Source organism: Euprymna scolopes, chromosome 17 (genome assembly GCF_053919585.1).
Source record: "Euprymna scolopes isolate OS-2025 chromosome 17, ASM5391958v1, whole genome shotgun sequence".
Taxonomy (NCBI): Eukaryota; Metazoa; Mollusca; class Cephalopoda; order Sepiida; family Sepiolidae; genus Euprymna; species Euprymna scolopes.
Window position 1 is genome coordinate 72,608,176 of NC_136498.1, and position 9,634 is coordinate 72,617,809.

The following is a 9,634-nucleotide window of genomic DNA, read 5'->3' on the forward strand; positions in this document are numbered from 1 at the left end:
CCTCAGCAAGTTGGAACGATGCACCGTGAAGGCATTTTAATAAAAAAAGAAATATTACACTGACTTCAAGACGTTACGAGTGCCTACCGGTGACTACCGGTGTCACCGGTATGGACTATCCGTGATGACGTCAGCAGATTAAATTATTTTTGCCCACCGGCCATCTTGTCTTTTAAGACGGTCTTGCGTTAACTCGTCGTCGTCGTAGTAGTAGTAGTAGTAGTCGCAGAAAGAGGCCGACAGAGACAAACAGAGAAAGACAGTAACAGAGAGAGAGAGAGAGAGAGAGAGAGAGAGAGAGAGTGAGAGAGAGAGAGACTGCTTTTGGTGTTTGTCATTTTATTTATTTATTTATTTATTTATTTATTTATTTTACTAACAAGGGGATCCGACGTTATCCGGGATTGAATGGTGATCAACACAATGTTTCACACTTCCATATTTTTTTATTTGCATCGAAATCGGCGAAATCGTCCATTTTCCAATCAAAGCAATTGATTGCCTGCTATAATTGGAGGACCCATCGCGGTGAACCGGAAAGAAACTTCACATTCCTTCCTGCTGTGACAGTCTACAATACATTGTAGTCTACATTGAACTGTTAAGAACCTACCTAAATAATTTTATAAAATCAAATTTTATAAAATTATTTTTATATACTGGCTTGAATTAAAAGTTAAAATGCAAAAGTCAAGGATCATTGTTCAATTGTGATTTAAACAGAAACATTCATTTCGAACGCGTCCCTGTCATATCCAAGAACCTACTATTGATTTTATATGTCGAGCCTTTCTGCTTGTTTGGTAATAAAACTTCTCAAATGCAATTGTAATGTTAGGCTGTATAAGGTGTATACTTTGGTTAAATTCACTGTTCTCTCTTTCATCGGATTTTTTCGGTTATCGATAATTATCGAAAATCTTCCGATACAAAACCTATCTAAGAACACTGCGAGATACATTAAGTACATTTGGGTGAAATTTCATAAAACTCAGCCTAGCTGTTTCGGAGCCAATTGGAAACGAACTCACGCACATACACATACACACATAAGTTCCTTTTATATGATAGTAGAAGACAGAGAGAGAGTGAGAGAGAGAGATTTAACTGGATTTGCAAACTCACTTTTCCTGATTCAAACAATTAAACCGGACTTAATGACTGACCTAACGGGTCAGTATTTCTTCTTTCTTTTTTTACACAGTGATCACCGCTTATCAAGGCCCGGAAGCCACTCAGGGATAAGGGTTATTGCAAGTACATTACGTTAGTGTGGAGATTTGATTAAGTGTTTACTTAAGGGGGCGGTTCATTAGGAATTTGTTAACGTTGGACTTGAACACATCCAAGTTGTAGTCCGATGGGAAGCAGGCAGACGGAACAGAGTTCCACAGGCGTGCAGTTCTAAGAAAGAAGCTTTGTTCATGGAATCCACGTTTTGATTTAGGCATTCTTGTACACTACTAAAACTATGTGCGTCTTACTGATTTCTTCGTTAGTTCGTTCGTTCGTGCGTTGTCTTCGCACAGACTGGGTTGGCATTATCGCTAAACATTAAAACAGAAGTGAGATAACCCTGCACCGTGAATGCCATTGCAAAATGACGATGTCATTCATCAAACCAGAGGACAAGAAGCGGAAGAGATCTTCTCGTGGCAACAAGTCGTCTACGGTATTAACCATCCATACTCCTGGGGTTCTATTTAATAATAAAATTGAAAATAATTATGATGTAATTAATTTTCAATAAGCTGCTAGAATTCTTAAGAAACCCCGTTATCATGAGATAATTAGTTATTACTCATAGTTATTAATCATCATATCATAATATAATTAGTTATTAATCATTTGTATTATGAGATAATTAGTTATTAATCATAACTAATAGACACAGTTAAGATGAAAAACATAATTGATTATAAAACAGCTGTTTAATATTTGAAGAACTTAATATCAAAGTATTAAAACTCATCATAATACATTTGGCATAATGAAAAGAGTGTTCGCTAATGGGCTGAGAGTACCGGAGTTCGAATCTCAGTACTGGATGCCCTTATATGATGATCAAAGATAAAGTGCGGTATTCCTAGAAAAAGAGTGCCGCTCATTACACCTTGGTATAGTACGGGGTGAAACGATAAAATTGTCACCCTAAAGAAAATAACACTACAGCTTTATTTGAAAACTTTTATTGAAAAAAATCAATTCAGGTAACCTAATTATGTAGTTGACATCTCTTCAATATAGCCGCCTTCAGCCTCAATCACCGCCTTGATACGGATCCGCAACTGAGAGCATGCCTTTTCCACAAGCGCCAGTGGGAGCTGGGGGATGACGGCGATCAGGCTGGCTTTGGTGTTGTGAGAGGTCATGTTTGTGATGTTCTCGACATATGACCAAACGAAGTAGTTCAGCGGGTTCAGGTTGGGGGAGGAGGAGGTCCAGTGAGAGAAGGTTACAAAGTCGTAGCACTTCTGAAGCCAAGCCTGGGTTTCATTGGACTTGTGGGCCGGCGCTGAATCTTACTGCCACACCCAGGGTCTGTCAGCAGCCACCTGATTGCACTAGGGGATCACCACACTCTTCAGCACATCCAGCTACACTTTGGTATTGATTTGAAGCCGACTTCAAAGATGCGAGGTGGCATGATGTGGCCCTCACTTGAAACCACACCAAAGACCAGAACCGTGGCCGGAAACTTCGTTTTCATCCCCCTAGGCATGTCTGTTATTCGTGACAATACAGCGATGCATTTTGAGGGTGTTGTTAATTGTCCTGTTGTAATAACTTGGATCGCAAAAGAGCATGCGTTGTACAGCGGCACATCTCCGATCTCATGGTTGAACATTGTGTCACTTTCAGACATGATAGAAGGCCCCTATCGCTCTTGAATATGTACACAACTGGCCAACTAGTAGATGGTTTGCAACCAGTTTCTCATCAAACGGAAATGGAATCATGTCTTCTTCTCTATGGCGAGAATTTTATCGTTCTACCCCGTAGTTAATGAAAAGTGAAACCTTCAACTTGCTCTCCATAATGATCTACCATTTTAGTTTTTTACTTAATAATGCTATCTCCAAGCTTTTGTTCTCATTGAATGTGAGTATTCTTAAACAAATTCAAAGCCATCAATATTGAAGTATCTATAGTAAAGAACTTTATATATATATATATATATATATATATATATATATATATATATATATATATATATATATATGAAATTGGTATATTTCGGCAGCATTTTTTCATTCAAGCAAATATTATTAAATGCAACGGAAACACTTACAATAACAAGTCAAGCATGTATGGTCCCCCGTGAGTGCACAGTGAACGAGGCATAAAAAATGCCTATGTTTAGCATTGCCTCCCTCTCCCATTTAGCCGTAAAAGTCCCCAGAGGACGTCAAATCCTGGTGAAAATGAACAAACGGTACAGTTTTAGGCCTTAACACATGTAAATTTGAGTTCTGCACCATGCAAAAAAAAGAAATGACCAAGTCCATCATTTTGCCCTCCCTCATTTAGTCCAAAAAGTCCCCAAGGCCTTAACATATTTTAATTTGAGTTCAGCACCATGCAAAACTGCTAAATAGACATACACAGAAAATTTTGGACAAATATGGTAAAATAGTCCCAAAAATGAAATGTTTTTATTAGCCCTAAAAGAGCCCCTGTGGCACACCCAAAGGTTATCGCGAAGTATAGACAAACAAAATTATACCTTCTTATACCTCCTTATACCTCCAATTACCACACTTGTATTAACTTCTAAGAAATGTAATTACGGTTAACCTTCAAATTCCCCATCTTCCCTTATATCTTATCGTAATATTCTTCATTAATAATTCTAAGCATAGTTATGCGTAAGATTTCCCATTAATAACACCAAACTAAAATTTTAAAAAGGAGGGTTGAACCAAATAATTTTTCTTAGACCTGTGTTTTTTATTGTTTGGGGAGGTTTACTATAGTTGATGGTGGTATTACTATATCAACTACCTTTTAGAGCTGCTTCAAAATTTCCCGTTTTGATGAGTTTGTACCAATTCTATTTTCGATGGATTTAGGGATGTGGTTAATGATATGTTTCGGATCGTTGGATAAAGGGTATATATATATATATATATATATATATATATATATATATATATATATATATATATATATATATATATATATATATTCGAAACATATCAATAACCACGCTCCATAAGACCTGACACCGTACGCGGTCAACATACACTATCCTATTTCATAACGATATTTACCTTTTTTATTGTAAATAAACATTCGATATTGATAGTTTTTAACTGTTTATCTGTGTTTTGTCATCCCTTTGCTAACGTGGTTTCCTTACTGCCTTGTGTCTATTTTTTTAGTTGTTCGGCCCTGCAACATAAGCACTGCGAACAGAGACGTCGGAGATGATTCTAAATTGGTTTGAACGAAGCAGATTTCATTCATTCCGGTTTTGTTGTCCTGTGACCACACGTATACATTGTCACACCATTATTTGCACGATCTTTTTTGCGTTCGCTTTTCCAGATCATCTCTTCTAGGCACGTCTTAGATCATTCATTTTCAGATCTTTGCATATATCCAAAGAGTTTTAATACCTCGCTCTGGATGACTGAAGTGACTAGTATTAGAGTTGTGATCTGATGAAGTTCTTTAATCGAAATGTGATCCGTGTGTCTGCCGTCAGTTATAAATCACATTATATAATTTTGAAGTGTTTCTATTTTCAACAGGAATGAAGTTAGCCTCGGGGTCAGTTCTTAATATGAAGAATATTCGGTTCACCGAATAAAGGGCAATCTGAGTGTGAACAAAGATATCTATATAAGTTCCGTCGATAATGTGTTACAAATGGAGGAGCCATTAGGTAAAGGGCGATAAATACACTCCCATTGTTTGGATTAATTCCCCTTTTGCTGAAAATCCAGAATTGCTCGGGTGCAGTACTTTGAAAAATTAAGGTTTATAATATATGAGACCATCCGTGATCCGTTGAGTCAATATTTTATATTGCATCCTCCCTTTTGCTATCCCACTTTTCCTCCTCTTTATTTCTCCCTTCTTTCTCTTATCTTTTATTATATATATCTCTCGTTCTCTCTCTCTCTCTCTCTGTGTCTCTCTTTTTTTTTCTTGTTTCTCTTTCTCTCTCTATCTCCTCTCACTCCTTCCTCCCTTTCTCCTACCTCTTTCCTATGTTCCACTACTTTGATTGATATCGCGACCAAGTTTGGTGACGCTTTGTTAAGTGATGTGGACATAAGCTGTACACAAAGAAACATAATAACAAACCAAATCGACCGAAAAAAAAAACATAACCTCCGCTTTGAAGGCGTGTAAGTCATTAAGGCAAACAATAATTCCGTGGTTTTTGCTATTGTATATCGTTATCCCACACACGGATCTGAGCAACACTGGATCAACTTGTTAGTATTTGTTGTTATTTTTTATAGCATTTTCTTTAAAACGAAATCTTCCACTGCTAGCAGTAATAATGCGATGATAAACATTTATTGATTTTAAACTATCAGTAAATTTTAAATAAAGATATCGCCCTACACACAAGTATGATTTTACGTTTGAGAAAATATATGAACATTTATCATGTGTTCTTACAGCAATCGGGAAAAAATAACAACTCTGTATGTAAAGAATCAGAATCGGTAATTATATCGGAATCGAGAATTTAGTACGGAATCGGGAAAATATTGGAATCGTCATATCACTAATATAATAATAGAATATGTTTATAAATAGATATAAATTATTTTTAGCTACAGACACTAGTGTTCCATGCTTACGTAATAACCATTTAGGAAGTGATAATTATTGCTGGTCGAAGGATTCGAACATGGTCACAAAATAACTTTTGATTCTGCAGTCCGGTATTCGACAAGGGGTAACTAAGAACTAAGAATTAATATGAGAAAGGAATGAGATTTAAGTTATATATATATATATATATATATATATATATATATATATATATATATATATATATATATATATAATCATGAGGCAAGCTTGGTTGGTTGTCTTTGTTTTACGGCATATCAACCCTTCTTTCAAAGGTTATTTAATGCCGAATCCAGTGATTTTGAAGAACAATTTTTTAATAGAATATATTTGTTTGTTTGTTTTTTTCAAGTCGGTTTCTATTTAACCCATAATTGGAACCCTAACAGGTACTACCACTCCGGGTCAGAGTGGACCTGGGAGCAAAGGCAATTAAAGGGTAGCTCCACACTCCCCAAACCCCGCAAGCTAGGGCCTCACCATCGGATATAGTTTAAGGTCATATCCAGGCCATAGAGGCAAGAAGACAAATGCAGAAAACTGGTAAGACGCCAGAACACTGATTTACGGCCAATAGCTTATTTATAACTCTCTTAAAAAGGTTCAATCGTCGTTAGAAATGCGCTCATAACAATATTTTTTATAAATAAATAATCAGTTTTAACTACAACCCCTAGTGTTTCATGCTTTCGCAATCATCACTATATGAAGTGATAATTACTACCGATCGAAGGATTCGAGCTCAGTCACACAATCGCCTTGAATCTTTTGTTCAGTATTCAACTCCTAGGCCATCGAAAGGAAAATCCATCAAAACATATGTAGATTAAAATTCCCGAACAAAACAGTTTTGCACACTTTTATTTCTTTTCACAGGGATTTAAATAAAGATATAAACCTTATGCCTAGAATCTCGATTTCAAATTTTGATCAAAATTTGTTACATAATGGCGATTCTAAAATGTAAAGTCTAAGTTTAAAATGGTCTTACAGGAAATTGAAATTCAATGAATCTTGCTTGATTAGTCAATTTGAATATTTGGTATACGGCCCCATACAATCAAATGTTAAAAACAAAACTTGGCAAGAAATTTCTAGATCTTATTGAAAAACACTTTCCCGCAACCAACCCCTTACACAAAATCTTCAATAAAAATACCATTAAAGTTATCCTACAGTTGTTGTGAAGATGTAGAGATGATAATTAAAGCACATAATAACAAAATATTAAATAAAAACAAAGTAAACAACAACAAAATAAACAATAAAAAAGTAAACACCATGACAAAAATAAAACTAACACTAACAGAAATAATAATAATAATAATAATAATAATAATAATAATAATAATAATAATAATAATAATAATAATAATAATAATAATAATAATAATAAACCAACCCTGGACAAAAACAACCATACTATAAATAAAAATACTAATAACGAACAAGATAAATGCAACTGTAGACACCGCACACTTTGCCCTGTTCACAATAAATGTCTAACCAAAAGCGTAACTTTTGCTGTTGCCTAACAATATTTGCGAAAGAAAACCCGAATAACAAGAAATATTACGTAGGCATGACTTCTTTAGATTTCAAAACCCGATTCTATGACCACAAAAGTACATTCAACAATAAAAAACACCGTATAAAAACAACACTAGCGAATAAATACTGGGAACTCAAAGAAAGCGGACATTCGCCGGTAGTCGAATGGAAAATAATAAGACAAGCTACTACGTGGAGGGACCTAGACGACCCATGTAGATTATGCCTTCAGGAAAAATTTGCTATCCTGTACTTTAAAGAACCCCAAAATCTATTAAACTGTAGAAGAGAAATAGCAAATAACTGTGTTCACAAGATAAAATTTACTCTAGGATAGCGATACAAAATAGTTTTAAAACTAACAAAAACAATAGAAAATAAACAAATAAATAAATAAAATAAACATGAATATACATAAACGATCACAAATATATGTATGTATATATATATGTATATATATATGTGCATATATGTATGTACACACATATATATAAACTAACAATAAATAAAAACACTAACCTAGTTTTAAAACAGATCCTTTGTCCGATAAAATGCATGCCGATTGGCTGATAGGAAGGGAGCGGTGGATACTAGAAAGCTGATTGGCTAACTAAAATCTCAATAGAAGAGAAGCATATAAAAACGATAAACAACCACAGAATTCGCGCATAAGCCTGAAGAGTCCTAGAGTGGATGAAACGCGGAATATTCAGTGTAGCTTAATCGCCATATATATTTTATAAATTACTAACTAGCTCTACTTACGTATTGAGCACTTTTGAAGTAAATACTTCAAGTTTACGCATAAATCTATACTTTCGTACATTAATTTTATGTGAGTAAATTAAGTAGTTATATATATATATATATATATATATATATATATATATATATATATATATATATATAATCCAAATAAATTTTCAGTTTACAAATCGAATTTCCTTTTTTTTTCCTTACAGTCTGCCATTCTATTAATTTATTAATTAATTGATTTTAAAAAATTATTTTATTTGATTTTATTTTATTTGATTCAAGTGAAGTATGTTTTATTTTTATATATTTTCAAATTCATCCTAATCGGTGATAAATATTTTTAATGCTAATCTTCTGATGAAAAGGTCATAACGTTTAAAATCGATGAGTTAAGTATTCTTCTTTACTATAATTCCTTGTTTAAATTTTGAATGGATTTATAAATATTGTAATTTATTCAATTGTCCTTGTTTATATACATTGCATTGTTTACATGTAAACTTCGACCCATATCTGATTTTCGATCAAGTTTCGTTCATGCATTTTCAACATTCTTTGTTCAGTCGCCGCTCAATGACACTTTGGTGATCGTCTTATCAGTAGGAGGTGTAATTCTGAATTGGATTCACACTCACTCGGGTTTAAAGCTTCAGATGTATTTAATCTGTGAGCTTAACTTAAAGGTAATGTCTATCAAAACAATTATTTGGATTATTCAGACTAGTGTTCTAATCTTGTGTTTTATTCTCACAGCGTTTCATTCTGTCGAACTCGGGAATCCACAAGAACCGACGGTGTAACGGATAAAGTACTCAGTAAAAGTTAGTTTTAAGTTACACATTTCTGCAGATTGACGTTTAAATCCTCGATGAGGGTAATACTAAGAATGCGATTGCGAATAACTTGAGACTTTTAACCGATCATGGCTGACAGGACAAGAGAATACTACCCACGTGGATTGAATAAAGAGTTCCATTCGAAATTCTATGCAGATTCACGAGTTCGACAGAAAGATTTCCGCAGTCGACAATATACACCTGAAGAAGGTCGAGGTTGCATCGACAGAAACGTCATAAGAACATCACTTAAGCGCAGTAGTCAGAATAACTAAAATAATACAAATTATCAATCCCCTGTCATCAAAATGCCATAATTACCAAATTACTTCTAGGCTAGAATTAGGTTGACAGGAAAGTTCTTGCGGGATTTTTAATTTTGATTTCAAATGATAGGAGAATTTCGTTGGCATATTCTCCTGACATAGTTCCCCCGAATTATTACTTATATATATATTTGTACGTACACGATTACCTTCTAAACTAATCCTTATGGATTTTAGAACAAAGATGCTAGGCCTAAGGAGTCGCAATTGGGGATATATTTAGTTTAATTTATTCTCATGGTAAAAGAGTACAGAATCCATTCATCAAAATTAGATCGATCTGAAAATCTATATAATTATAACCCACTTTCCGGTTTACGACATCTGGTTGCGCATGCGCGCATA